Source organism: Nilaparvata lugens, chromosome 9 (genome assembly GCF_014356525.2).
Source record: "Nilaparvata lugens isolate BPH chromosome 9, ASM1435652v1, whole genome shotgun sequence".
Lineage (NCBI taxonomy): Eukaryota > Metazoa > Arthropoda > Insecta > Hemiptera > Delphacidae > Nilaparvata > Nilaparvata lugens.
In genome coordinates, this window is record NC_052512.1 from 42,034,343 (window position 1) to 42,040,393 (window position 6,051).

Genomic DNA, 6,051 nt, shown 5'->3' on the forward strand with positions numbered 1-6,051 from the left:
TTTTAAACATTCAAACATTAAGAGAAATGCCAAACCGTAGACTTGAATCTTAGACCTCACTTCGCTCGGTCAATTAGCTGCCTTTATTAAAAACCTAGGAGTGCGAAGTTAGGGCACAGCCGGCCCTCTGTTACACTTAACCCTCCAATACAATTCCAAGTAAAACTAAAACACTACAACAAATATTATAAGATAAAAACACAAAACAGAGGTAGGGATAACGTCTGCGAAGTTTCCGTTCTGAACCGGCCAGTATTCCTCTAATTTCTTGTGAGTATTCAAGCGCTCATGTTAAACTAACGGAGTTTCCTGTCTGGAATCCTTATTGCCGTGCAAAGGCTAAAAATAAACTTTCTACCGGTGATATTTTCAAAGTTTTTCGATTTGTATATCATCAAGCTAACAAAATGAAGAAGTTTTCTCGGGAAAACATTTTTTTCCGATCATTTCTTTTTCAGATATGAACGCCTGAACCTTTACATTTTTGGGACAGAACATTTCAAGTTCGGTAAGAGATAAATCCATGAGATTCAGAGGATAGATTCTTCATGGTATTGTTGATTGATTAGAACATAAAATTTTCTGAAAATATCAATTATTGAGAAAGTTATTAAATTTACTAAAAAAGACCAAAAATAACTTTTAGTTGAATTATTTGTGGTCATTTTTGGTAAATTGAATAACTTTCTCAATTAATTGATATTTTCAGAAAGTTTTTGTCTGAATCAATCAACAATACCATGAAGAATTTATCCTCCGGATCTCATGGATTTATCTCTTACCGAGAGTTAGTTAGTGGGAAGGATATTTTTAATATTCTTTCCGAAGAATGGACATTGATATGTCCAAAGCTCCGTCAATTTATGTACATGCATTACAATATTATCTATTTTATCTATAGTTATTATAAATTGCTTTTTCATATTATATACAGCTCAATAATTATTTTCTTAGTCTATATTATGTAAATTCATCTATAATTTTGCTGTATTGTAAGCTATTGCATATAAGTGTATAAGCCAGTATATATTGTAATCTACATAAATAAAGTACTCAATCAATCAAACTGAATTTGAAATGTTCTGTCCCAAAAATGTAAGGCTTTAAGCGCTCATATCTCAAGAAGAAATGACCGGAAAAATGTTTCCTGAGAAAACTTATCATTTAGATAGCTTGATGATATACAAATCGAAAAACTTTGAAAATACCACCAGTAGAAACTTTATTATAGCCTTTGCACAGCGTTAAGTCGACTGACTCTAATCGACAAATTGGCAACTGCGCTTCCACCTATGACTCTATCCATCACTGTGATTGGCTGATCTCCCTCCATTTCTCTGTGCCACAAATTCCTCCAAGTCTGAAGTTAATTTGTACGGACTATAACCATAGAGAAACAATAGCGTAAGTAGATATCCCATGGTATAGGGAGTTTATGTCGCAACTTTTACTGTTATCTCAAGCCGATTACTGTTGATTATTGTCAATTTTTACTGTTTTGTTGGGGTGAGAGTGTATGAACGGCACAATATGAGATACTACCAGCGTCATAAAGCTTCACAGGAAGAACTGCGTGGACTATCAGCTTGGGATTAGGGATGGGTATCGATACATCGATGTTTAGAAACATCGATGTTTCAACATCAAACATCGATGGTTTTAACATCGATGTTTATTGTTCGATGTTTTTAACATCGATGTTTATTGTTCGATGTTTTTAACATCGATGTTTATTGTTCGATGTTTTTCACTTATCGATGGTTTTACCTAGTCATCGGTCATTCGATGTTTTTCCCAACAAAAAGGAATTTTTCAATCAGGCTCTCTGTATTTTTATGTAAAACTGTTGGATACTATTGAAGATTTACATAACTGTGGCCCTTGTCAAGGTTAGATACCTATATATAATTGAATAAGAGGTCGGATTTTTCGTTTCTTAGGAAGAAAGAGTTTTTCTTATTACCAGTGCTTTCCTCAACATACGTTTAATACCAATTATTAATCTAGCTCTGGAATAGAGGTCCTCGTTTAGTATGGAGTGTAGATAGCCATAAAAAACACCTCTATTCATTCTCATTTCCTGAATAAAACTATCAGGTATTGAATGAATACGATTATGAGTAACAAAGATTGCTAAAATTTAGCTTATGATGAAATCCCAAGACAGAATCTTCGAGGATATCCCGAGAGGTTTCTGACTCAACTATGAAGATGACAAATCTTATGAACTATAATAGAGTTGATGTATCTTTCTAGTCACAACCTGACTTCAATTATTTGAAAGACTGTTACTTGAATACCAAGTCTAAAATTGCTGTAATTCCAGTTAGTAACAGTTAAAATATTGAAACAGCTCCAGATAAAATTGTAGTCACTTTGGGAGTTTTTTTTGTATTTTTAAGTATTTCGAGATTTGGACCAAAGAATAATACCGTCTTAATTTCTCTTATACTAAACAAATATTCAAATCTATAAAACAGTATTTGAGGTTATTGGATTTTCTTTTTATATTCGATTAAATATCAATCTCCGTTGATAACGTAGAGTCTGATTACCTACAACTACAAACAATTTATTAACTTTCAGTTTCGTTGCTGCCGATCAATAATATTCCTTTATTGTTAACTACTTTTTAAAAGCTCTGTCCCTTTCTTATAAAATGGTAGTCACTTTGGGGTTTTTTGTATTTTTAAGTATTTCGAGATTTGGACCAAAGAATAATACCGTCTTAATTTCTCTATATACCAACAAATATTCCAATCTATAAAACAGTATTTGAGGTTATTGGATTTCTTTTTATATTCGATTAAATATCAATCTCCGTTGATACGTAGAGTCTGATTACTACAACTACAAACAATTTATTAACTTTCAGTTTCGTTGCTGCCGATCAATAATATTCTTTATTGTTAACTACTTTTTAAAAGCTCTGTCCCTTTCTTTTACATGTACATAAAAAAAGGAAATTGATTTCACTATCTGAGTTACTCTAAAGATATATAATCTTCCGAAAAATGTACGGCAACACGTCGATGTTTAAAACATCGATGTTTAAAAACATCGATGTTTACTGTTCGATGTTTTCCACTTATCGATGTTTAGGAGAAAAAAAACTCGATGTTCAAAAATCGATGTTTTGTCTTTCGATACCCATCCCTAATTGGGATATAACAGTAAAAGTTGCGACATAAACGCCCTATACCATGGCATATCTACTTATGCTATTGTTTCTCTATGGTATAACCTTGATTGAACAAAGACAGTCTAACTAACCGATTAGACAGAGCAATCCGAGTGAGGTGAGCTTTCACGAACACCCGGCTCCTGTGTGTGACACGGTGTCCGAGAGACCGGCGTGAGGCTAGCGGGCGTTCCCCATGGGGAGGACTAGACAGGTGGAGACCCCCGTTCGAGACTAGCTGAGGCTGCGTCGGTAGCAGGCTTGTGATTGGCTGTTGGAAACAAGAATCATTATTATTATTTATTTGTCAAAGTACAGTTACAATTTTTGGTGTAGTTTGAAGTTGATATTGTGGTAAATATAGTTCATATTATATAGTTCATATCCGGGGACCAAGCTTTGCTCTGGAGTGTAAAGCATAAAAAATTTATAACGAAAGATTGAATTTATAGTTTAATTTATTTATTTTCTCAGTCGTACAATTTTTTACAGTTATATGAGTAGGCACAACAGGCGTATGCTCAAAACTGTCCCTTTTCAAATTATACTGCAGTCCAAATCAAAATCTAGGTTAAGCTACTATCACTCATCAAAATAACAATTGTATCAATGTCAATAACAATATCAATGTATGTGTAACGGCTTGGAATTTATTCACTCATGTGTGTGCGTAGGTGTGTGTGTGTGTGTGTGTGTGTGTGTGGTGTGTGTGTGTTGTGTTGGTGTGTGTGTGTGTGTGTGTGTGTGTGTGTGTGTGTTTCCCTTCCCTGCGAATGTTGATAGTTGAGCTTGAATATTAAAATTAAATAAGTCTTTTTTCTTTTATTTAATATTTTTGATATTGTATTATTCAATACTATTAAATATTGGTAGCTATCTATGATAGTAATATTATTCTCTGTATCATAGATAAGTTATCTGTGTAAATTGAATTCAATATACTTATGTGAACTCTACTCACGACCAGAACGACAGGTCCATGTGAGTACAGTTTCAATTATTTTGTGAAATAGTTTAAACATAGATATAATTTTCTTTAAATTAGTACATTTACTTATGTTTTATAAGTCTTTTTTTGTGAAACAATAAATCAATTCAATTTATTCACACTTCAAAAAACAAACACATCATCAATTACAAATAGATATACTATGAATTCTATTTAGAATGATATACTATGTTTGCTACAATATTTGTTAATATACTATGTACTATTCTACACTAACAGCATCTAGTTACTATTTTTGACTTTCTGAAGTAAACATTTTTTCTAAAAAAAGATAATAAATGAAAATGAGTTTTTCTTGCTGAATTTTTCTTCTCGTGAGATCAGCTGGATGATCCCACACATGGACTCGTTCACTCTCTTCCATTACGGTATCGACAGACGACAAAATGTCCAGCTGTTTTTCCAAGGACGTATTTATCCTTTTAATGTCCTTCAGCGAGTTATCTCAGGATTGAGACCTAGTGCAATCGATTTTCATATCATAAACCTACTTTGTTCCAAATTTTGTGAGAATCGTTAGAGCCGTTTTCGAGATCCGGTCACATACAGATCTTATATATATGTCAGAAACATATAAACAGAAATTGCTAGTTTAATAGTATCGGATTAAATAAAAATACTAAGAAATTGTCAAAAACCACAGATTTATGATACTCAGAAAGACCGGTTTCGGTTGCTACACCATTGTCAATCTCTGATAAACTAGATAGTTTTCTCTGATAAACTGATAGTTTATCAGAGATTGACAATGGTGTAGCAACCGAAACCGGTCTTTCTGAGTATCAATAAATTTGTGGTTTTTGACAATTTCTTAGTATTTTTATTTAACAGTTACAAATTTGCATAAAGCGGTCCATAGTCAGTCTATCCATAATTCAGTCTAGTCTTGGCATTCGGTAGAGAAGGTTGTTTTTCGCTCTGGCTGATTAGATAGTAGTAGTAGTGCCGATCCGTAATACAGAACCATGTTATTTAGCCTGTACCCTTACTCTTCGAAGGTCTATTTGAAGCACAAATAGATTAAATTAAGACACTGAAAAATTGACGTACTGAAGTCTTGAAGACAGGTCTATGAAACTGAAAAACTGAACTGAAACTGAACTGAAAACAGGTCTATGATCATCCTCGGTAAATTAAGAATCGATATGCAAAATTTTAAGTTAATGAGTTGAGCAGTGAGACGTGATGATGCGTAATTCGTGAATTTCCTATCCACTACGTGTATAAGCCATTCTTCCTTTATCCTATATCAATAATTTATTAATCTCTAATTTTGTACAGGGAGTTTCCACCTTGGACCCAACAAATGGGGATGACTCCGGCTTAGAGCGGAGTGTATCATCAACGTCATCAATTTCATCCCTTGGAGTAGGAGGAGTAGAGGAGGAGGAGGAGGAGGAGGAGGTGGTGGAGGAGGAGGAGGAGGAGGAGGAGGGGGAGTGAGGAGGAGGAGGAATAGAGTCAACAGTGACTACAGACGCCACAGATGAAAACCACCGATTTGAAAATCACCAGCAGAAATTCAGAGGTCACAGAGGAGGAAGAGGAGGAGGAGGAGGAGGGGAGGAGGAGGAGGATGAGAGGAGGGAGGAGAGGGTGAAGGAGGAGGAGAAGGTCACCAAACCCTGATACATCCACCTAATCACATGTAAGTGAAAGTAAAGATTAATTCTTCTTCAATTTTAAATTCTTCTTCTATATGGAGAATAATCTTTTATATTTTTTCCAGCATAATATCTGTCACCTCTTAGATCCAATTATATTTTCTATATGGAATTTTCTCCTATAGGCTCAACTGACACTTAGGCGACTCAGGTGGAGAAGAGACTGGACTCTAGTGGAGAGCATTTTTTTCCAAATG